This window comes from Pinus tabuliformis, chromosome Q, assembly GCF_031772625.1.
Source record: "Pinus tabuliformis cultivar Carrire ecotype Pingquan chromosome Q, CPIR1, whole genome shotgun sequence".
In the NCBI taxonomy this organism is placed as follows: Eukaryota; Viridiplantae; Streptophyta; class Pinopsida; order Pinales; family Pinaceae; genus Pinus; species Pinus tabuliformis.
In genome coordinates, this window is record NC_142296.1 from 895637765 (window position 1) to 895663763 (window position 25999).

The 25999-nt window shown below is 41.3% G+C and overlaps 1 protein-coding gene and 1 pseudogene across 1 annotated transcript in view; one reads left to right on the forward strand and one right to left on the reverse strand.

The window, feature by feature from the left end:
- The window catches only part of LOC149222357 (F-box/RNI-like superfamily protein), a 266606-nt gene that overhangs the window by 51538 nt on the left and 189069 nt on the right, over positions 1-25999 (forward strand). The gene's annotated exons all lie outside the window — the stretch shown is intronic.
- Positions 12702-14502, reverse strand: LOC149222358 (calcium-transporting ATPase 5, plasma membrane-type pseudogene; annotated as a pseudogene).

The window sequence follows — 25999 nt, forward strand, 5'->3', positions numbered from 1 at the left end:
GGTTATGGGGTGTTGTCAACTCCCGTTTAATCCCTTCCACTGCACAAAAGTTCTTAAACTCGTTTGAGACATACTCACCACTGTTATCACTCTGTAGAGCTTTAACCTTCTTGACCCACTGTTTCTCCACCAATGCTTAAAACTCACAAAATTTTGTGAAAGTTTGATCTTTGATCTGTTCCTCCACCTTCTCTTTGGTGTACCATTTAGCTTTGCCTGGAAGTTGTTCCTTCAACTCAATCTGCCAAAGGTATTGTTGCCCTTGTCTTGCAGTTCTGGACCTCTTTTGCAAAACTGTATCTTTTGTCAACATTGCATGGGCGTCTGGTGCCAAATCCTCCACAAAAGGTATGACCTGTTCCTCTTCCTAATGTAGCATGGAAGGCTCATAGAGTTTCAAATTCTCTATATTTACAATTGAGTAAATGTGTATATATGGTGTTAAACTGTGTCGATAGGCATTATCACCCGCCTTTTCTAGTATCTCAAAGGGACCATACCTTAGAGCCTTGATTTTCTTACCAAGCCGCTACAACCTCTCCTTGTTCAACTGTAGCCATACTTTGTCTCCCACCTTGAATGATTTCTCTGTTCTGTGCTGATCATGCGTGGCCTTATACTTCACCTGCGACTTCTGCAGTGTTTCCTATACTTGTAGATGGATTTGCTTGATCTTCTCTATAAATTTTTCAGCCCTCAAAGCATCTCTTGTAATGTCTTCCTTCACTCTTCCTTGCTGCCCATTTGCAATATCCAAAGGTGAAGGTGGCAAATATCCAAAACAATTTTCAAATGGGGACTTTCCTATAGAAGTGTGGACTGCTTTGTTAGAAGAATGCTGTATATATACTAGATTTTCATCCCAGGCCTTCAGATGCTTCTGGTTGTAACCCCTCAGAAGCTGCACCAAAGTCCTGTTGACTACTTCTGTCTGTGGATGGAATGCTGTAGATCTCTTCAACTTCGTGTCCATCTTCTCCCACAATGTATTCTAGAATGGACTGAGAAATCTTGTATCCCTGTTTGAAATGATGCTCCTTGGTATCCCAAAGTGTACCCAAACCTGTCCAAAGAACAAGTTTGCTTGTTGTTGTTCGCTGATGGTCTTTTTACATGGCATCAAAACACACATCTTGCTGATTGGTCAACTACCACGAATAGGTAGTCATGTCCCTTCCTGGTTGTCGGTAAACCTCCCACAAAGTCCATGGAAATGCTTTTTCAAGGACGAGTAGGTACAGGTAAGGGATGATACAGGCCGTGTTTCCTGTTGCTAGGCTTGCTGCTACAACAAAGCATGCATCCTCTTATGAACCTAGCTACTTGTTCTTGCATATTGGGTCAATACACATACCTCTGCAAGTTAGCCACGGTATTCCCTACACCAAAGTGCCCTACAACCTTGGAGGTGTGAGCCTCTCTAATCAGCTGCAAACGCTCACCTTTAGGAACACATAGCTTATCTAGCCTATAGAGTAACCCATGCTGGAGATGGTGGTAGTCGACGGTGTTGTAGCCATCGTGCACGACTCTGACTCTGCAACTGCTGATACATCTCCTTGAAGTACTCATCTTCTGAATATGCCTCTCTGTAATCTTTGATGTGGGTGGTCTTGAAAGCATATCAGCCAACTTGTTTGTGCCGCCCTTCTTATACTTGATCATCAAATGAAATTGCTGTAAAAATCCTATCCACTTGTAATGCCTAGTCTGTTGTAGCTTATTCTGGTTTGTGGATTATTGTCTCCTTTCCCATCAAATAGTGCTTCCACTTCTTCACAGCTTGCACCATGGCATAGAGCTCCTTATCGTAGGTAGGATAGTTAAGAACTGCCCCATGAAATACTTCAGAATGGTAGAAAACAAGCGTTCCTCCTTGCATCAAGACAACTCCCATAACATACCCATTTGCATCATCCTCCATTTCAAAGGGCTGTTGCAAGTTTGATAATGCCAGAACTGGTGCTTCACTGATCTTCTTCTTTAACTCATCGTAAACCTTTTGCTGCCATTTTTCCCCACTAGAAACTCTTGCGACTTGCTATTATGGCGTGGAGCGGTGCTACTACTGCTGAAAACGAGGCTGTGAATTTCCTCAGGTATTGTGTTGCTCCAATGAAACTCCTAACCTCAGTAAAATTAATAGGCATCAACGATTTCATGATGGCCTCCATCTTGGAAGGATCTATCTTCAATTCTTCTCCACCAATCACATATCCCAAATACACCAACGGTTGCTGCGCAAACTCGCATTTCTTGAGATTTGCTAGCAGCTGGTGCTTCTTCAATGTTTCCAGCACTTGCGTCAAATGTGAAATATGCTCCTCCTAGGTAGCACTATATACCAGTGGATAATCCAAATAGACAATAACAAATGAATCTATAAAAGGGCCCGATACATCATTCATTAATCTCATAAATGTAGCTGGTGCATTACGTAGGCCAAATGGCATAACTAATCACTCATACAAACCTTGCCTGGTTTTGAAGGCGGTCTTCCATGTATCTTCTTCTTTGACTTGAACCTAGTGATATCCAGACTTCATGTCCAGCTTGGTGAAATACTTTGCTTGCTGCAATTAATCTAGCAGATTGTCTATTTTGGGCAAGGGGTATTTGCTCTTGAGCATCATTTTATTCAACGCCCTGTAATCTATACACATCCACCAAGTCCCATCCTTCTTTGGCACAATGATGATGGGGGACCCACGTGGTGATGTACTTGGTCGAATGACACCCTGTTTCTGCAGCTGCTGCAACTGTTTCTTCACCTCACTTGCTTTTATAATACACTGAGTGTACATCCCAGTATTTGGCAATGGGGAGTCTGCCAATAACTGGATCTCGTGGTCCACTTTTCTCTTGGGGGTAGCCCTTTAGGCTCTAGGAACACGTCCTTGTATGCCTATAACAACTCCTCCAATTGCTTTTTTTGTTTCTTAGTACACCCCTTTAGGGATGCCTTGCCTCTTATTGACTCCTCTACAGAGCGATTTTCTCTTAAAAACAATAAAACATACTTCTTGCTGGAACTTATCAATTTCTTGGCTTGGTGGCACTTACTAGTGAAATTTTCGACTTGCCTTTGTGCGTGTTGATGATGAATGATTTTCCATCCGTGATTAGATGATATTGGTTAGCTCTCCTCATGAATATTGCATTATGCATGTACATGTATGGACTCCCAAACACGACTCCACATACATCAAAGGTAATCACATCCAGATCTACTTCATCAATAAAATCAACACGGGTAACAAATCTAATTTTACATTGTTTTGTTACCTTCATCTTTGCATCCGTATGTACCCATCCTAGTGGATATGGAGCTCTGCATCCTTATGTACCCATCCCAATGGATATGGGTTTGGATGATCATTACCTTCCACCCCAACTTCTTGACTAGGTTTGTTGCAATGAGATTTGCCTGCGATCTTGAGTCAAACAGAGCATCAATCTTCGTCTTCTTGACCTGTATCTTTGCATGGAAGAGTTTGGTCATTTCTTTCTCTTCTTGTTGCTGAAGGCTACTCAGATTCACCTCCTTCTGCACTGATGTACAAATGATCTTCTCATCCACGTCTGAGCTGCTTTTAACTTGGTTGCTCAAATCAGTGGCCATGAGATTCTTCTTCTTATTATCTTTCTTCTTGTTCTTCGGGTTTAGCTCTAGATGCAATTTCCAACACTTCTCCTCTGTATGACCATCAATGTTGGAGTGGTTGCTAGGATCTTTGCATTGGTGTGTCGTGGTCACTGTCTTTTTATCTTTTCCCCTTTTTGCTTTTTCTTCCCATCCTTAGAAGCATCTTGTTGTTCCTTTTGCTTCGATCCACTTGATTGCGCTCTTTTCAGGCCCATGTTCTCCAGGTACTATGCCTGTACACAAGCCTCGTCCACCGTTTTGGGCTTGAACAACATCACTTGCTCATGCAGATGGCGATGCAGACCCCCCAAATACTTGAGGAGTACATCTGGGTTCTTTGGAGAGATACCCAACATTATAGCCATCTTTCTGAATTTTGTGGTGTATTCTTGCACGCTTTGACCTGACTTTTGCCTGAAGTAATGCCACTAGATCCACTGGTCTTCCACGTACCCAATGGGATAAAATTGTGACCTAATGGGGGTTTTGAAATCATCCCACTTAGTCACTAGAGGTTCTCCCTCCAACCTCAGGGTTTCCATGTGGCTCTCCCACCAAGTTAGTGCATGGCCCTCCAATTTCAGCTATGGGAATAAGATCTTCTGCCCTTCATCGATTTGGTGGACACTGAAATAAACTTCCAGTTGTTGCAACTAGTGGTTCAGCTTCAGAGCGCCGATCTTTCCGTGGTACGGCTTGGTATCGACTTTTGCTTCCACTTTAAACATGGATTGTTTCACGACACTCGAACTGGGTTGATCTTTTCTAGGTTCTTTCTTCGACTAGTTATCTGTATCTTCTCGATCTCCCGATCCCCCTTTTGATTTGTCCTCTGCATTCGAACCCCCTTCTTCTCCAAATATCCCCAACTTATTGCTTAGGGCTGCCATGAGGAGGTTTACATTGCGGTTTATATCCGCGACTTGTTCTTCAAGCCGCGAAAACCTCACCTCTACAGGATCACGAGGTTCATTTACAGATTCGTTGCCCATGATTAGGGTTTTATGATTTTCGGCCTCGCTGATCTAGATCCCTGCAATCTCCACAAAATACCCAAAGAAACCTACTCTAATACCAAATGATCCGTAAACTGCCGTGGATATTCCACTGGACAGTTCATCACAACAAATCTGATAATATTATATTAAAAATTTGAGATTCTACACTATTACAGTTTTATTTAATTTCTAGATCTGTAAAATTAATTGTAATTAGTGCATGCATGTAAAAGTAAATCAAGCAGAAAAGTAGAGAACGACAAAATAAGCCCACACACACATAATACACAAGATATACTCTTTGGGAAACCCTTTCAAGAGAAAACCTAGCTGGAAGGTGAGGCCGCTTCACTCTCAAAATAAGCCCACACACACATAATACACAAGATATACTCTTTGGGAAACCCTTTCGAGAGAAAACCCAGCTGAAAGGTGAGGCCGTTTCAATCTCTTTCTATGTCTGGAAATATGGCAGCAGATACAAAGAAGTAATGTCTGTGGCCCGTGGGATACTACAGTGTTGATTTGTGGTAGTGTTGGATGTGCTCTAGCCATGAAAATTGGTGGAGAGGCTAAGGCACATAAGATCTCCAAGACCCGGAAATGGTTTGGGGAAATTCCACCCGGTTGGAGAGATATTAAAATCTAAACTTAGGAAAACTAAAATATTAATGGGTATTAATACAAAACTGGGTTAAAATAATTAATATTTTTAATGAGGTTCCTAAGTCTAAACTTAGGAAAATTAAAATATTAATGGGTATTAATATAAAACTGGGTGAGAATGTTCTAAACGACATGGATCAAGCCAAATCTAATTTTAGTCGTTGATTAGAGACTTAATCTCGGCCGTTGAAGACTCAATAGGAAAAATATAGGAGGAGGCTTGAGGGACAGTTGGAGATACACCAAAACTGATCAGTCAGTTCAATTTTCTGGAGTGGAGTTTGCTAAGAAAATTCGAGCTAGTGGTCCGTTGCAGTGAGGGGCAATGAGTACATAGGAGAGAGGCAGGGATAATGCCAGAGGGTCAGCGGAGAGACCGAAGAGGCTGACGCAGAGGCAGCAGGAGCTATGCAGAGGCAGTTGGGGACTGCGTAGAGGCAGAGATGCTTGTGTGGGTGACGCAGAGGGGCCAAGTGCTGACGCAGAGAGCTAGGAGGTTGACATAGAGGCTTTAGGAGGTACGCTGACGCTAGCAGGGTTGACGCAGGGCCAAGACGTAGCGCCGAAAGGATTTTCGTGGGACAAAATAGAGCTGAGGCTGAATATCTATCTCCGAGAAGAGGTATTACTGTCGTGTAACAATCTCTGTTGGGTGATCCATTTATGGCACCCTAGTTGTACTCAAAAAATTGCATAATAATAAAACCCTCAGAACTGCTGCATCGGTTTTCCCGCATTAGGTTTTTCCGAGGACGATTGTCCAAAAATAACGGTGTCCCTTGTGTGTTTGTCTTAGTATTTTAGTGGCTGATCTGTATATGTGTTAAGGCTGTATTTGTGTTTATTTCAGTATTTGTATTTATAAATAACTTGTTAATGGAATAAACAAGTAGGAGAAATTAAACCAAATAATGCAGTAGGGATTTCTAACGTGTGAAACTTAGAAATTTCAACATGGTATCACAGCGTTGCAGATCACAGGAGGACTGAAGGCATCAACAATGTTGGAAATTTTCAGCAGTAGCAGCTATCCCGAGAGACAGAGCTGCTCCTAAGCAAAAGACGGTAGAGAAGAAGTGACGCAGAGGGCTTGCATCATCATTTCGAGCCAAGGAGAGGGCCAACGTAGATGAAGAGAGAGGCAGAAGAGGCTCACGAAGAGCCACGTCATCCTACTCAACCAGGTAGGATTGACGCAGTTGGCCAGAGGAGTGATTCAACCCTTGCCGGGATTGCGTAGAGCTGGAAGGCTCAGTTTCTTCAGTTGCTGGGGCCTAGGGAGCTGTGGGTAGATTGTGGTTGGGAAGCTGGTGGGGTGCTATTTCTGTCGAAGCAGAACAATGCCTAATGGGACAAAACCAAGGTAGAGGGAGTCGCTACGTTGACAGATTTCTAGCCAAGAAATCTAGATCCGAGTTGCAGTTGCAAGGAGAATTGGGGAGGAGCAATTTGACGTTTGGCGGGAGGATTTCCAATAGGGAAATTAGGACTTAGAGGGAGATTTCCAGGAGGGAAGTCGAAACTTAGAGGGAGTCCATAAGAGGAGCTGAAATGGTAGTGAACAGACTGAGGGATCAGGATAGGTTGGACGAGGCTTCCAACTTTGTCATCTGGAAGGCCAGGATCCTGACAGTCTTGGATTGACATCGCATCAAGGACTTTGCCTTGAGACCCATGGCTATCCCGATCGACCCAACTGAGAATGAGAAGTATGAGGATGCAATGGTGAGGGCGAAGTGCATGATCCTTGACAGGGTCAAAGATCATGTCGTACCACATATTGCTGAAAAGAACACAACAAAGGAGATGTGGGATACTTTGAAGACATTGTATCAAGGCTCTTCCGTGCAGCGGAAGATGCTATTGGAAAATCAACTGTGGTCGTATCAGATGTAGAAGGGAGAGCAGATAGATCCATTCCTCCTCAGATTGCAGGAGATTCGTGACCAACTTACTTTTGTAGGGTCTACACCGGATCCAGAATTCATGGTGAGGACAACCCTGAATGTAGTCTCCGAGGAGTGGGAGACATTTGTCCAAAGTATTTTGGGCAGGGCTACTCTTCCAGGTTGGGAGGAGATGTGGGCAACTCTTTGCCAAGAAGAGATCAGATGGTTGACCAAGGCGGGGAGTAGTGGCAAGGGAGGTCGAATCAAGAAAGAGGAGGAGGATGCGGCTCTAGCATCTGCGGAATAGCAGGGGAAGAGGAAGAAGAAGGATATCTCCAAGGTGAAGTGCTTCCATTGTGGGGAGCTGGGACATTATGCATCCCAGTGTCCTAGGAAGAAAAACAAGGGAGAGGCTTCTGACTCCAAGGTAGCTCCAGCTAAGGCAGAGAAAGAAGTCGAGACTGATGACGACTGTGCCATGAGTGCTCATGCACCTCTAGAGAAGAGGTGGGGAGACATCGAGTTGTAGTCAAGAGGACTACATACTAGGGGCAGGATCCTTGAGGTGCCCAAACTCTTGGATCATATTCGGCTATGGGAGCCCTTAACGACAGTAGCAGGATGACAGAGGTCGGGTGGAGCAAAGTGTAGTGGAGCAGCAAGGCAATGCTTGGGTGCAGAAATCTGAGGCAGCGCAGTGGAGGTTGCAGCAGTGCGAGAGGCACAGAGGTGTATGCAGCAGCATAGTGGCAACAGAGGGAGCACATGATAGCAGCAGAGGCAACTTCAGTTTCATGAGGCTTCCAGATTGATCGAGATGTCAGTATTTGGGTAGATCAGTTATTTACTTCTCGGTAACTGAGTTGCAATGCAGTAGTTAGCAGTGGTAGTGCTAGGGGCAGCATGGGTAGCATATTGAGAGGGAGATGCAATACAAATGTAGCAGTGGCAGTGGCAGTGCAGGAAGAAGCAGTGCAGATGATGTGAGGCAATTGGCCAAGCATTAACACAGGTACCAGTGCGGAAGGATCAGTGTGATATTTCAGTGGTGGAGCATTACTAGAGCACATTCCTCGCTAAGATGGAGTGTTGATTTGTGGTAGCATCAGATGTGCTCTAGCCATGAAAATTGGTGGAGAGGCTAAGGCAAATAAGATCTCCAAGACCCAGAAATGGTTTGGGGAAATTCCACCCGGTTGGAGAGATATTAAAATAATTAATATTTTTAGTGAGGTTCCTAAGTCTAAACTAAGGAAAATTAAAATATTAATGGGTATTAATATAAAACTGGGTGAGAATGTTCTAAATGACATGGATCAAGCCAAATATAATCTTAGTCGTTGATTAAAGACTTAATCTCGGTCGTTGAAGACTCAATAGGAAAAGTATAAGAGGAGGCTTGAGGGTCAGTTGGAGATACACCAAAACTGATCAGTCAGTTCGATTTTCTGGAGCGGGGCTTGCTGAGAAAATTCGAGCTAGTGGTTTGTTGCAGTGAGGGGCAGTGAGTACATAACAGAGAGGCAGGGATAGTGCCAGAGGGTCAGCGTAGAGACCGAAGAGGCTGACGCAGAGGCAGCAGGAGCTACGCAGAGGCTGTTGGGGACTGCGTAGAGGCAGAGAGGCCTGTGTGGGTGACATAGAGGGGCCAAGTGCTGACGCCAGAGGGCCAGGAGGCTGACGCAGAGGCTTTAGGAGCTACGCTAAAGCTAGGAGGGCTGACGCTGGGCCAAGAAGAAGCGCTGGAAGGATTTTCGTGGGGCAGATTAGAGCTAAGATGCTAAATATCTGTCTCCGAGAAGAGGTATTACTGCTGTGTAACAATCTCTGTTGGGTGAGCTATTTATGGCACCCTAGTTGTACTCAAGAAACTGCATAATAATAAAAGCCTCAGAACTGTTGCACCAGTTTTCCCGCATTGGGTTTTTCCGGGGACGATTGTCCAAAAATAACTGTGTCCCTCGCGTGTTTGTCACAATATTTCAGTTGCTGATCTGTATATGAGTTAAGGCTGCATTTGTGTTTATTTCAGTATTTATATTTATAAATAACTTGTGAATGGAATAAACAAGGAGGAGAAATTAAACCAGATAATGCAGTAGGGATTTCTAACGCGTCATACTTAGAAAGTTCAACATATAGTGCACAGATCCTCTCTGTGTGCTTTACCTCCTATCTCTCCTGGCTATCTTTGCTCAACTATGGAACACAATGCTCTCGAAAGAATGGAATGCCTCTTCCTCCCAATGGCCTGGTAATAACACAACCCGATAGCCTACTAGTGATTAAGTTTGACTACATCAACTCTTAACTAGAGTTACAAAATAGACTCTTCTAGAGTCTTTTACATCACAAACACGTGGCTAGCCCTTTTTCCATGAATAATGGGGGCTGATGCGACATCCTCTCGAACTATAGGTGTGAAAACAGGAAGGTCAACTTTTGAGTGGCATAACTTTTGCATACGGACTCCGATTGACGCGATTCTTGTGCCGTTGGAAAGCTTTCTGTGTGTAGAATAACATCAAAAGGTGCATGCATAAGCGGCAAAGTTTTATCCCCAAAAAACGTTGTTTGATGCCTCAAAACGCTCTCGGAAGGTTTTAGACACTGTTTCGCCAAACTGGGTCCTGCCAGTAGAAACGGTCCTGTGAGTTGAATCCTCCACTTTTTGCATTCCAAATGCATCGAGATGGATGAAAAACAATATAATGATCCTGTTATCTCAAAATCAGGCCCTGGAAGGCTGCAGACCAGGAAGACTTCATGTAACTATTTCAAACCTACTTTAGGCTGAGGCTTAGCCTCCTCAACCTGAGAGGGCTCTCTCTAGATGGATTAATGATTTTGATTAAAGATAAGATGGCTAACTCTTGTGAAACCACTGTGATAAATATGAATGCTGGAGAAACATTAAACAAGTTTCCATTGGGCCTATGGAGTCAGCAACACCTCAATAAACAATGATCTTGACCTTACATAGAAGTCAGGGCATTCAGCATTTGAATATTCAGAACATACACTCATATAGAACCACACAGTTTATAAATGCATACAGGAAATCAGAGCACAATCAGTGAATTCTGAGTGATTATACATCTATACAACTGTAAAAAACATTAAGGAAAGGATAAGATCACACATTCCGAACATAGAAATCCTTCATGAATCCTGAGAAGTAAAATCAAAATTATATTACTGAAATGAGTCTTTACATAAGCCAAATACAAGCTGTATCATAAAATTTTCCAACCCTTTGTACATCAGCTCTTCTGCTATATATAGAGCTCTTTACATGCTTGGATTCCTTCCTCCATCATGAGGGGAATTCGAATTTGCCATCAGTGACACCTATTCTAACCATAAAACAAGACTTTAAATGCATTTGACAACTAACTAGTAGTCCTAGAGACCTAATACAACTAGGAGTGTAACTCCTTATTATGACTAAAACAACCTTATCTAAACATTTAAAACATTCTTTGACACCTAAAACTCCATGAAGTCGAATTTGATGAAGCCCATAACCTTCCAGCTGGCCCTTGATGACTCATCCTTTTGCTGTTCCTAGAAACTAGGAGACTGTCCCTTGCTCTGTTCTGGCTGAAAAATAGGTCTTGGGACAGAGCTCATAACTTCTCGTACAAAATGTATTTGGAAAAACTGAAAGAGGTTTTTGTGAACCAATCCATGCTGAACAAAAACCTCTTTTGGTTTTTTGAAACACTACTCCAGCTGCCCAGAATCGATCCTTGAAGAAGACGTGTAAAACAGGAAATTTTGATTTTTTGAAAAACTGCACCTACAGCAGTTTTGTAGCGCAACTTTGGTCACCCGTTTCTCCCAGCTCATAATCAATTTGAAGAAAGTGGAAGAGGTTTTTGCACTTTAGTATCTTAGGAATGAAAACCTCTTTCACTTTTCAGAGAGTAGTTTTCCACTGCTCAGAAACTCTTCTAGAAGTTGACTGGTAGAAACTAGGAGACAAAGTTCCTCTTTTCTAGAGTTTCTTTTTTATTCTTGTCTTCGACCTTCTGCTACTTGTTTTGCCCTTGCTGGATGTTTAAACCTTGTAAATACTCCCTTTCAGAAGTCCTCCTTCACAAATATTTGCTTTTTTTAAAAAAATTGGTCCATTAAGTCATAATATGCAGCTACAATAGTTTGGTAGCGCGCTACGAAACTGCTGTGTATTAGGCATCACCTACAGCAGTTTCGTAGCGCGCTACGAAACTGCTGTGTAATTCCAAAAACACAGTTTAATGCCAAAATTTAGCTTTCTTGAGCTTTCTTTCCTTGAAATGACTCTTCCATATGACATGAGGTTGCTATGTAGTATTTCTTGGTTGAGGATGGCCTTCAGGCTGATTTAGCTGTATCTTCAGATCTTTGATTTCCTTCTTGAGTGGCAACTGTTTCAATCTTTGATCTCTGCCTCACTTGATAGTTGCCTCGCTTGATGTTTAATGAATTCAAATTGGAAGCTTGCAGATTTGTTTCTCATGCAATGAATACAATCATCATTATGACTGTGAATACCTGGCTCTTCTTGAAACTTGCAACCATCAAACTAATGTGAGCGATTTTGAAATCAAAATTCTTAAGTGATAACAGTGGCTCCACTTGGGATAGTGTGCTCCTGTAGTACACTAAGAACTCGCAGGTCCAGTGCCTTATCCATTTATGACAAACAGAAATTTGCTTGACAAGCATCCCCTTCAAGATTCTGGGGGTTTCACTTCATCATCTGCATACCTCACATTGTCAATTTTCTGTGACGAAGACTGTCTAGTTGAACCAGGCTCAGACATTTCATGTACTCCATCTGTTATATGTAGTGACATTGTACTTGATTTGCCACCAGTTTCAAGAGCAGAATGTAAGCTTGCATCATTAGCACTGCTGTGCTGATCATCACTCCACCCAACTGGAGCAGAAATTAAATCCCCATCTTTGAACTCCTCTGCTTCATCATAAAAGCATTCCTCTTCCTCTCTACCAGTATAACTTAACTGTTTTTTATTGGCACCACCAGCAGATAAGAGATGGAAAAATGAATCATAATCAGGATCACTCATATCCATGCCAAATCCAGTCTTTTCAGCTGGAAATATCCTGTCTTCTTGAAAATTTTGAAGCGGATTCCCGATTGTGTCTACTTTTACCTTCAATGGTTCAAGCTTTTTACGCATACGAAAAGGGTCCTTCAGTAGGGCAGAGCTGCCACTCAGGTTCTTGATTTACAGAAGATTTCTTCATAGGCCATATTCCACGTTCATGTACAAGCTGTTGAATATGACTCTGCCATTCACTTTCAGCATGAAAGATCCATCCATATTTGTCCTGCCGCACAACTCTCAATTCTGTAGACATTGCTTCACGCACCAATTCCAAGGCACACCTACGTTCAGTCAATTGTTCCCAGTGTCTGGAATCTACTTTCATATTTTCACGTGTCCTCCGCATCATTTCTCTCTTCCGACGAGCCTCTATGCCTTTTGTTCATACCCCAGGAAATTTTACCGCACCTGCTATATATTGCATCCACATAATTGCAGCACATTGTTCCAAGACCTTACAAATACTTTGTTTAGAAGCATCGAGCCACTCATAGAATTCTGTTTGATTATTTCCTAACAACTTATCAAAGCCTCCATGTAAGATATCCAATGGTTGTCCCTGGTTTGGTTTCGATACCAGTAGTTCCTCCAAAGCAGCACGGCAATTTAACAATAGATACCTGATAATATCAGTGGCCATGTTTTTTGCATTTTGTCTTTGATCCCAAAGCAATGAAATCAAGTTCACACAAAGACAACAAATAAGATCAGTATCAGAATTGTTTGGGCAGAATATTAGCCTTTTGTGAGCAATCAATAACTGTAGAACTGTGCATGTATTGACTCCAGAAGAATCTGTAGTTGGAACGATCATGAGGTGATCAGTTGGGGCTTCAGTTGCCAACGCAAGGGCTCCAAGAGTGTCCATGGTAAGGTTGACCCAAAGAAGCTAAACAGCAGTCAAAGGAACATCTGCTGATGAAATTGCAGCAATAAAATTAATCGCAAGGGCTGCAACATTTACAGTGAGTTGAAACTGAATGAATTTCTGAATGTTTGCATAAACTGAACGACCCCACCGAACTACCTTCACAACTGATGCAAAATTATCATCTAATATAATTATATCTGAACTTTCCTTGGCAACTTCTGTTCCTTGGATACCCATGGATAGACCAATGTCCGCCTCATGAAGTGCAGGTGCATCATTTGTTCCATCTCCAGTTACCGCCACGACATGACCTCTTTTCCTCAGTGCTTGCACCAAGTTAAGTTTGTCTGTAGGTGAGGATCTTCCCATTACACAAATTTTGTCCACAAATTCTAGCCTCTCATCTTCACTGTAGCGGCGAAAATCCCTACCTTCAATGATAGCATACTGTTCTGTGGCTTCGCTTGGCTGTAGTATGCCACATTAAATAACTATAGCTTTTGCTGTGTAAATGTTATCACCAGTCACCATGCGAACCTTCACACCAGCCTTTTGACATATATGCACAGCTTCTCTTACAATAGGTCTGCATGGATCCTTTATCCCAACTATTGCCACGAGGGTAAGATCATCTTCAGGAATTTGCCATGATTGCCTTTGTTCTTCATCAACAGGCACATTATGAAGATCACACGTCCTGTAAGCAAAAGCAATGCACCGCAATGTAGCTGCAGCCATCCCCTCAATGATTTTCTTGTTCTCATCTACCTGAATAGGAGTCATTTCTTGCACAGAGCCAGAACTGTCAATCCAAGTTTTGCAGAGATCAAGTATTATCTCTGCAGCTCCTTTCCAGTGAATGTGCACTTCAGTGTCAGACCTTTTCAGAGCAACACCCCCACGTTTTTTTTCGAGTTGAAAGTAAAAACATGTAAGACGGAAGCTTTGGATCTTTCATCATTAAAATTCATTCCAAGCTTCAATGCCCAAGAAAGAATAGCCTTCTCTGTTGGGGATCCAGCCACTTCCATCTCTCCACTACCCTTAGATTTACAGACACTCCCTGTAGTATTCTGGGATATATCCTCAACAAGAAGTGCTTGTACGAGAGATGGGAGACTTTCTGAACTGTCTGGCAGCTCTCTGATTTTACCAGCAATGAATGCCTTAACAACTGTCATCTGATTCAAGGTCAGTGTTCCTGTTTTGTCACTACAAATTGTCGTAGCAGAGCCCATAGTCTCACAGGCTGACAACCTTCGTACCAAAACCTTGTCCACCATCATCTTCCTCATTGAATAAGCTAAAGTCAGGGTGGACCAGCTGCATTTCTTTTAAGTTCAAGATGTAAGCTCATATGTGAAAGTATGTCATCCTCGCCAATGGAACTTAAGAATGAAGGTGAAAAGCAATACATTATCATACGATTTGTGTTTTTCAATAAAGCTTGTACATATACTTCTATTGGTTTGCTTCCTCTTGTTAGTGAGAGAATGCTTTTGCCAGTTGGCATTGCTTCTTCAACACGGCCATCTTTGTTGGCAAGCTGCAGCATGGACAACAAAAATTCTAATGCTTTTAATGCCCCCCTGGCAGGCTTGAGCTTGATGATCACCGTAGGAGAGAGAAGTCTATATCTACTAAAAAATAAATGCTCAGTCAACCTTGAGCTTATTTGCATTTTCCTACCTACCTACCCTATCAATTCAAACTTCTTTCAGCTCAATCAATGTGAAATTTCCAATGTAGCCAATCATTTGTGTTATCTGATATTTGCGTTTTTTGACTGCATCGGAGTTCAGAGCCACTATGATATTGCGATGACCACTGCCACTGAAATTGCCTCTGATCTTCATAGAAAAACTGAAACACTGGAAAGTAAAACTCTTCCATATATTTAGCTATAGGATCCCAGAATACATGATTAGCTTGATGATTCTTGTAACTTTCAGGTTGTGCAAACTGATCTTCAACAACAGTGTACACTTCCTCAATCGTGAAAGAGAAAGGAAGCAACACTCTCTCCTTGTGTTCTGCCATAAAAAGCTTCTGAAAATAATGATCATGATTATGAAGACTATATGCCTGAATTTGACCTTGTAAACCTTCAATGTCTTTCTCATTGTCTTTAGCAACTTCATCCAAAAATTTAATCTTATCCTCTGCCTTGCACTCAAATGATTTTAGATATGAAGACAAGGACAAAGAAAAACTTTCATCTATTTCTTCATTAATATGATCATCATTCCATTGTTTGAAACCTTGAATTGAAGGAGATTTTGCCACCAACTCTGATCTATCTATCCATTCCTCCAAAAACATAAACCAAAAGTCTTCAAATGACTTGATGGATTTAGCAGGAAAGCTTTCAATCCACCGTTTACATTTCCCTTGAAGTGAATCATAGAACAACATAATGCAAACATCCTCATGTTTAACTCTAAGAAGCTCAGTAAAATCACAGAAATCTGATATATGCTTCAAAGTTAAACTCAAATCTTCTCCGTTGAATTTTGGACCATTCCTTAGAAAATATGCATCTTTGGGAAAATGATTTGGGAAACCATGAATTCCTGAAAAATTTATGCATGCATACCTTGAAATAAGAATGGTAGCATTTGGGTCCTTCATAACTCCAGTGGAATCACCATGAATCTATGAATTTCGAATTCTTCAACAATGGAGTCGCCAAGGTAGATTGCAGCCTCGAAAATTCTTCTGAACTCCTGCTACCTCCAGAAGTTCAGTCTCTTGATTTCGGGAAAGATTAATCTTCAGGCTCCCGGCAGACGCACCAAAATGTTATCTCAAAATCAGGCCCTGGAACGCTGCAGACCAGGAACACTTCAAGTAACTATTTCAAACCTACTTTAGGCTGAGGCTTAGCCTCCTCAACCTGAGAGGGCTCTCTCTAGATGGATTAATGATTTTGATTAAAGATAAGATGGCTAACTCTTGTGAAACAACTGTGATAAATATGAATGCTGGAGAAACATTAAACAAGTTTCCATTGGGCCTATGGAGTCAACAACACCTCAATAAACAATGATCTTGACCTTACATAGAAGTCAGGGCATTCAGCATTTGAATATTCAGAACATACACTCATATAGAACCACACAGTTTATAAATGCATACAGGAAATCAGAGCACAATCAGTGAATTCTGAGTGATTATACATCTATACAACTGTAAAAAACATTAAGGAAAGGATAAGATCACACATTCTGAACATAGAAATCCTTCATGAATCCTGAGAAGTAAAATCAAAATTATATTACTGAAATGAGTCTTTACATAAGCCAAATTCAAGCTGTATCATAAAATTTTCCAACCCTTTGTACATCAGCTCTTCTGCTATATATAGAGCTCTTTACATGCTTGGATTCCTTCCTCCATCATGAGGGGAATTCGAATTTGCCATTAGTGACACCTATTCTAACCATAAAACAAGACTTTAAATGCATTTGACAACTAACTAGTAGTCCTAGAGACCTAATACAACTAGGAGTGTAACTCCTTATTATGACTAAAACAACCTTATCTAAACATTTAAAACATTCTTTGACACCTAAAACTCCATGAAGTCGAATTTGATGAAGCCCATAACCTTCCAGCTGGCCCTTGATGACTCATCCTTTTGCTGTTCCTAGAAACTAGGAGACTGTCCCTTGCTCTGTTCTGGCTGAAAAATAGGTCTTGGGACAGAGCTCATAACTTCTCGTACAAAATGTATTTGGAAAAACTGAAAGAGGTTTTTGTGAACCAATCCATGCTGAACAAAAACCTCTTTTGGTTTTTTGAAACACTACTCCAGCTGCCCAGAATCGATCCTTGAAGAAGACGTGTAAAACAAGAAATTTTGATTTTTTGAAAAACTGCACCTACAACAGTTTTGTAGCGCAACTTTGGTCACCCGTTTCTCCCAGCTCATAATCAATTTGAAGAAAGTGGAAGAGGTTTTTGCACTTTAGTATCTTAGGAATGAAAACCTCTTTCACTTTTCAGAGAGTAGTTTTCCATTACTCAGAAATTCTTCTAGAAGTTGACTGGTAGAAACTAGGAGACAAAGTTCCTTTTTTCTAGAGTTTCTTTTTTATTCTTGTCTTCGACCTTCTGCTACTTGTTTTGCCCTTGCTGGATGTTTAAACCTTGTAAATACTCCCTTTCAGAAGTCCTTCTTCACAAATATTTGTTTTTTTTTTTTAAATTGGTCCATCAAGTCATAATATGCAGCTACAGCAGTTTCGTAGCGCGCTACGAAACTGCTGTGTATTAGGCATCACCTACAGCAGTTTCGTAGCGCGCTACGAAACTGCTGTGTAATTCCAAAAACACAGTTTAATGCCAAAATTTAGCTTTCTTGAGCTTTCTTTCCTTGAAATGACTCTTCCATATGACATGAGGTTGCTATGTAGTATTTCTTGGTTGAGGATGGCCTTCAGGCTGATTTAGCTGTATCTTCAGATCTTTGATTTCCTTCTTGAGTGGCAACTGTTTCAATCTTTGATCTCTGCCTCACTTGATAGCTGCCTCGCTTGATGTTTAATGAATTCAAATTGGAAGCTTGCAGATTTGTTTCTCATGCAATGAATACAATCATCATTATGACTGTGAATACCTGGCTCTTCTTGAATCTTGCAACCATCAAACTAATGTGAGCGATTTTGAAATCAGAATTCTTAAGTGATAACAGATCCAATTCAGATCAATTAACTCATCAATGCGCGAAATGGGATACCTATTTTTTAGTTTCTTGTTGAGGGCCCTATAGTCAATACACATGCAGAGGGTTCCATCCTTCTTCTTCACCCTCACAACCGAAGAAGCAAACAGACACGAATTTGGTCTCATGTGACCCAACACCACTAACTCCCTGATGGCCCTCTCGATCTTGTCCTTATAGGCCTTGGGATGCCTATAGGGTGTAGTAATGACTGCCTGCACATCAGGCTCTAACTCTATAGTGTGCTCGAATCCCTTGTCAGGTATTTGCCCCGACGACATATCTCCAAAGACTACCAGTATTCAGTAGCAATTGATGCAATCAGTATCAAAGTGATAGTTGCAGACTAGTAGCAGTCAAATTTTGAGGAGTGCACTATAGTGTTGACAATAGAGCAGGTGGCTAGCTGTAGAGTTAGCACCAACGCAGATTTTTCAGTGACAGTGCAGAGGCTAGTAGTAGTCAGGACTCAAGAGACAGATGCATCATACTAAACACAACTGATTCATTATTTTGGATGCTTCTTAGTTGCAGTTGCAACAATGACAGATGAGAGGTAGTTGTAGTGCAGATGCAGAGTTGGCAGTAGTATGGCAGTATCAGTAGCAACATAGATGCAACATCAGAGTTGCGCAGTGGTTGGTGGGCAGTATGGCTAGACATCAGCAACCTGACAAAGGAGGTGATACAGAGACAGGGTGTTGTAGTAGGATGTGTAGCACTAGAGAGAACATAGTCCTCACTAAGGAGTGTTATTTTCTGTAGCATCGAATGTGTTCTAGCCACGAAATTTGGTGGAGCGGCTAGAATACATGAGATTTCCAAAACACAGAAATCGTTTCTAGAAATTCCACCTAGAGATGACTTAATTAGATTATTAGCGAATTTTTTTAATGTTTCTCGAGTCTAAACTTAGGAAAATTGGTTAATTAATCAGAAGTAATTAAATCAAGGTGAGAATTCTCTGGAGACTCACACGGATCAATCCAGAAATGATCTGAGCCATCGATTAAGATTTAGTCTTGGCTGTTGGAGTCCCAACAGGAACATATAAGCAATGTGGAAAAATTCGGGAAACAATCGGGATTAAATCCTAAAAATCCGTTTTTTTTTAGCTGACCGATTAAATTGGTCAAATTTTTGCTCCTGATTTAATCGGGAGTCGAGCCAAAAAATCGCCAAAACTTTGACAAATGGGGAGATTCGGTTTCTTCATGTTCAGTTTGGAAAGATCCACGGTTTTCTCAGGCCTTATCTTATCATGTAGCTTCATAGGTTTGAGTGTCAAGTGACTTTCACCTGCACAATAAATATCATTACATTCACTTTTCAAATAATTATGAGCTACTAACTAATCCAGTAAATTGATCTACAACAATTGCAAAAACCACCTGCTACATCATTCTGGACTTCTGCTGCTTGAGAGAGTACCAGTGTAAAAGTTAAACATATTACTAAGAAAGTCATAATAAGGGAGGAAGAAGTCATTTTCAATTGCATAACACAATATATTTTTTCCTCTCTTTAGATCTTCTCTCTGGAATAATGTAGATTAATGCTTATGCATGTGGATTTTATATTCTTTTGAATGGACTGAGTTGCTTCTAAGGAAAGCTTATCATGAGCATTTCCAATTTCAGTGTCCAAGGTATGAATCTTTCTAGTGGTGAAGACTAGATCCTTTCGTACAATGGAAGGACTGTTTCCTGTTTTATTTTAGAATTTCGCAATAATTTCATCAATCTAGACTCTTACGATACTAGAGTTCTACTCAAAATCTTAACAATTTAAACTTGTTCAATTTCTTTTCTAGGAAGTCCTAAAGGTAACATTACTAAATATGTTTTTTAACCAAAAAAAACCTTGTCCCATGGAAGAGTGGAGGGATGTTTCCAATTTTATAATAGAATGTCTCGATACAACTATATAGTTGCTTCCCTAGGGTTTTGCTTCTAGAGGACGACTCCATTTATATCCCTGAGGCTGGGCCTTCTTCCTCTAGGGGAAAAGGCAAAGCCATTTCCTTATCCCGTAAAAGGGGCACAGGATCTCAGTCACTGATTACTTTATGACATGTAGATGACTCATGATATACATTTATTATATTTTTTGTTGATATTTTGACTCTTGAGAGTTGAGACTCAGACAAGACTCAAGATTCAGGAGTTGATTCACTATTTTGATATGTGATGTAGCACTAGACTTTATATACATATTATATATTAGATTTCTTGACATTATTATGTGGAAATGCATTTATTTGATGTTGTGGATACTTTAGATGCTAAAAAAAATAAAAAATAAAAGAATATTTTTTATTTTTTTAATTTTGTTGAATTTTTCAAAAAACTCCCAACTTTAACGAGTTTTTCAATTTTTGGACCCTTGCTGATTTAATCTCGACTTCGACTTTTTCCACATTGGATATAAGGGATCAATGCGGTGATGGAGAATACACTAGAGTCACTTGGAGAAATCGATTTTCCAGAGTAGCAGCGGTTAGTTGCTGGAGAGTTTTGAGCTTCAGTGAGGAAGCAAACACAGTGAGGCTGGAGGAAGATTTCCAGATCCAGTGAGTGCATTTGCAGAGAGGCAGAAGAGCCACAGTGACGCTGACACAAAGACTGCGCAGTAGCCTCGGCCCTCTAAAGGCAGTGTGATTTGCAATTCGGGAAGTTTTTTTAGTGTTCTGGTGGCAGAAGAATTTTGCAGAAACCAGAAGAAGCGTTTCAAGCCATACGAATTAGAGCTTGCGTAGAGCGCTTGCAGAGGGTGATGCAGGGCAATTCGTTGAGGGCTTCAGAGGCTAGTGTTTAGTGCTGGATTCCCCTGTGGGGTGAGGAGAATTCCTCACTATATTTTTGCTAGTATTTTTCTCTGTAGAATTTCAAGATTCGGCATCTAGATTTTTGTACTCAGATTTCACTACTGCTTAATAATAAAAACCTTCAGCTGCTGCACCGGTTATCCAACACAAAGCTACAACAACTGCTTAAGCAAAAATTGCCTAGTAAAACCCCTGCACAAGCCCTAAGGAAGAATAATTTGGCCCACACAAATGCAACAACCTCAGAATCTAAAACTCCACAAGGAAATTCATCCTCCTCCAAGTGAAATTCTTGCAAATTCTTGTGGTAAATTTCCCCTGCAATTTTGTAATATTCCTAGTGTAACTTTACAATGATAAACAAGCAAACATAGCAAAAATACACCAAAATTTACAGCGCATTAAACATCCAGAAATTTCCATAAATTGTGGTAAGCTGAGCCATTTTATTGATATAAATGATGGGTACAAAGGTAAGATCAGAAAGCATGCACCTAGGCTTGCCCAAGGCAAGCTAACAATGCCCAGGTGATGAAATCAGCTGCTCTAACATGCAATGTGGCTGTCCCCAACAAGCTCTGCGTTGTCCCAGTGAAAACTGCACTGCTGGCTGCAAACAATGGCTGCTAGGGCCTCCTCCGGTGCTCAGAAAATTCCGGGAAATTAACCTTGGGCTCTCCACCAATAACCTACAAAAACCCACGAAGAAATCAACCAAATGTTGACCTTGGAATTTTGGCCCAATTTCCCCTAGCTCCTCCAGTTGTTGGGTATTTCGACCCACCTATAAATAACGCTGCCAAATGCTCCCAAAATGGATAAGAAACTCAGGAAAACTCCCTTCTGGGCTGCTCCCACAATCTTAGCCCCAAATTCAACCTCCTCCTTGTGTCCCACGTGTGGCAAGGAAAGGGACTGCGCAGGCCCACGCAGTCTCTATTGATGCTGCTCCAAGAACATGCTGAAATGCCCCTAGATCAATTTGAAACTGATGGAATTCCCTCCTAGGGCTAGCACTCGAAGTCCACCAAAGCAAGGGGTGAGATTCTCGCCTGAAAATCTCTTGTGCTCAACAACACATGCAAACTTGGCCTCTAGCTCAAGCGTGCTAGTCAAGGTGAATGCTCAAATGATCAAGAATGCCAAAAATGAGTGCCTCCTCTTTTGTCAATGTGCCTCCCAATTTCCCATGTGGGCCCAGCCATCGAACTCCCCATCGTTTTCCCTCCAAGGAGTGCGTATTTCCTAGGGGGGCCGTATTTCACCATGAGTGGTCCCCACCTTCCACCAACACTTTGATTTTCTTCCTTTTCTCTAATGTTTGGGCCTTTCCTTAGCTTCAAAACTCAAGTGGGGCCCCATGACCCACTTTTCCTAAGTGCAAATGCAAAATAAGACAAAATTGGCAAAATTGATATTTCCCCTTAGCAATATTGCTAAGTGGGAATATCACAATCCTCCCTACCAAAATGTTGCTTGTCCTCAAGCAACTGCAATGAAGGGCGCTGAAATATCTGCTCTCCCTCACATGTGGCATCCTCATTAGGTAGATTCCTCCATCTAATAAAAAATTCTTTGATGACCTTGCTCTGCAAGTGTTTCTCACGGGTGTCCAGAATAGCCTCCGGCTCTAGAACCAAGTGCCCCTCATCATCCATGGGTGGTAGCTCTGTAGCTGTTGTCACTCGCTGACCCAGTGCCTTTTTCAGGCAAGACACATGGAAAATGTTATGAACTCGGCTCCCCGGGGGTAGCTCCAGCTCATATGCCACCTCCCCAACTCTCCTAGTGACTCTGTACGACCCATAAAAGTGGGGCTTGAGCTTCTTGACCCCCTTCTGCTTGAGCAATGTTTTAAAACTCCGACTTGGCCGAGGGTCGACTCTGACTCCGACTCCGACTCGGTATCGACTCGGCCGGCTCGATTTCAATGACTTGGTCGTTGCAAAAATTACATTAAATATTTATTTTTTTATAAAAAAACATAATTTTAAAGATTTTCATTCATGTTTCCAAACACACAGCATTAGAACATAGATGGAAGACAACATATGATCAAAGTAGGCTCATGAATATATCCATTATATCAAAATGGTACCCAGTGCACTGTCCAATACATACATGATCATGAATCATGATATAGAGATCAAAACAAAAACACATAACCAACGAGGCTAGAAATGGCCTCAACAACAAAAGTAAACCGTGACCAGTACTACTGGCTAGTAGCTATTGCCAGAGGAGCCAAGATCATGTGGATCAATCTCTGGATCATCATCAGAGTCAGACAGGGGGCCCCACGGCTCCTCCTCATCATCATCTCCAATTGCAATTGTAGAAGTGGTAGCACCAGCAGGCTGTGCAGCAGATGCACGCTGAGATAGACGAGATATGTGCTTCTGTCATGGCTGAGCAGAGGAAGCGCTTGCAACTGGAGGACTTGCTGGCTGTGAGGCTGAGGCTGGTACAAGTGGATCAAGATCTGCATTCAACTGAACATTATGTTCGAGTGATGCTATCGTCTGTAATTCAAAATCCATATCCTCATCAGAAGCAAACTCTGTTGGATGACTCTCCACTACCCAATCTGATGTTGGATCAATGTCTTCCAACACAATGGGATCTGAATCAGGTCTTTTGTTTAGCAATTGGTTGCGTCTGAGCCGGAGGTTGTATTGGACATAGACTAGATCATTTAACCGTTTTTGATCCAAACGGTTTCTCGTATTTGTGTGAATCCTCTCAAAGACGGACCAATTGCGCTCACACCCAGTAGCACTACAAGTTTGACTCAAAATACAAATTGCAAACTTTTGCAATTCAGGACAATGGCTACCAAAAGCCTCCCACCATTGTGCTGCAAAAAACATAGGAGTGTAATGAGTTAGCTCAACAAAATTACAAATTATATCCAACTTTCAAATTATAAACGATTTAACAAAAAAACTATTAAGAATTTGAAAATTGAAATTTTTGTTTACCTGGCTCATCTGCTTCTCTTGCAATCTTTGCTAGGTTCTTCCCAAAGGTACCCAAGGCATTGGTGAAGGTCGTAACCTGTCGGTGAATCTCCAGCTGATCAGAGTCCAATGGGACCATGCGATCAATGCAATCAATCGGTCCATCTCTAACCTCCCCCCTCAAAGCTCCTGTCTCCTTAGCTTTATAATGATATTGTCAGTTCAAAAAATACCCAGCTGCATGTATAGGGCGATGGAGTTGATTGTTCCATCTTTCATCAATGATTGCCCAAATGGGCCCATACTTAGCCACTTTATCCTTGTATGCCCTCTTTATTTGCTTCTTTGCTTGATCCATAGCCTCATAAATGAAGCCCATAGCCAATCTTTCCCCATCCACCAACCACAACACCTTAACCAGTGGCTCAGCAAGCTTCACAATCTCTGCTGCCTTTCTCCAAAATATTTCTTCATTAACTTTCTTTTTCAATTCGTTGCCTTCCAATTTGTGAGACCACTGGCTTGGATTCCATTCTTCACTTGAAAACATCTTTTGCAAGTTTCTATGTTGTGAAAGCATAGATTGCAATGTCAAAAAATGAGTAGCAAATCTAGTGATGGCAGGCCTAATAATGTCCTTGCCCCCAGTGTGTTTCCTCATGAGGCTCAAAATCCACGAATGATTGTAGATAAATTTTGTTATGCTTTTGGCATGATCTATAGTTTTTTTGACCCAATCTAAATTTTCCAATATCCTCAAGCATGAGGTCTATGCAATGTGCAGCACATGGGGTCCAAAATATGGTTTTGTGTTTTTCCTCTAACAGTTTACCATCAAGAATATAGTTAGAGGTATTATCTGTGATGACTTGAACAACATTAGCCACCCCCACCTCCTCAACAACCTGATCTAATAGCTGAAACAACAATTGCCCATCTTTTACCTTATCAGATGAATCCACTGATTTTAGAAACATGGTTCCTTGTGGGCAGAAGATAAGAAAGTTTATGATGGTATGGTTTCTTTGATTAGTCCATCCATCTGACATGATGGTACATCCTGTTCTTGCCCATGAGTCCTTGAAATCTTTCAAATAGTCATTAATGGATAAAATTTCTTTTTGCAAACGATACCCCCTTAGCTCATGCATAGTAGGGCCTTTGAAGCCTTTTCCAGCAGCATGCATGGCATCAAACATAGGCTCATAATATGGTGAACGGGAAGCATTGAAGGGGATATCAACATCATACCACCATTTAGCTATGTAATCACAAGCAGTCTCCCTCAGTTCTTTCTTCCAATGGTCATCTAAAGTGGGCTGCATTTGACTTCTACTAGCTTGAGGACCATGGGCATCTGATGGAGAGGAGGGAGTGAAATAACTTTTGATATTCGTATCAACCTTTTTCATTCTACCATTTCCCTTTTCTTGAATAGACTCAAAAGAGGGAGGAACATATCGGAAGGGGTTGGATGCATCAGTACAAGGGATAGAGGAAGAACCCTCAAAATCAAAATGGGGGTTGGTAGCCATCATTTTTTGTATATTCCTCTTCCTCCCAATTTCAGCCTCTAACTCTTTTTGCCTAGCCTTATCTTCTTTAAACTTCTCAAAGCTAGCTAACAATTCCTTCTTAATCTCCCCAATTTCTAATGAGGTACATGGAGTAATTTGGCCTCTAATCTCTGCCAAGTGTTGTTTCAACCTATTAATGTCCTCAGGACCTTCCTTAATTTTCCTATCGCAAAATTTGCAATGCATTTGACTTTCAACCATTTCAACATATGCCCAAGCAACATATTTCACTCTTGGTGCCATTTTTTGACTTGGAAATTAAAGCAAACAATCTGAAAATGAAAAAAAAAACATTGATACAATATTCATTTCTTTCACAAAAAACACTCTTTAGGATTTCTAGATTTGCACATAAAATTTAATAAGCAAAAACAGATTTGTACAAGTGAAAAAAAATACCTCCAGGCACAAACTGCCTCCTCAAGCTTGCTCCAAGAAACCAACTCTTCAATGCTGCTCCAAATGGCTGCCCAAGAAGCTCCTCACTCCAGCTACAATGCTTGCCCAAGACTCCTCACCGCTGCTCCAAAAGCAAACTCAACAACTCCTTACAATCTCTCACTGAAATTCTCACTCAAATGCATGAGATGGATATGAGAGAATGAGGGGTTGACTGGGTTAAATAGGGTTTGGGAGAGGGGAATGGACCCCAAAGACCAACAAAACCAAAACTAAAGTGCTTTGGAGTCCCCCACATTCAACAATTAATTTTTTTTTTT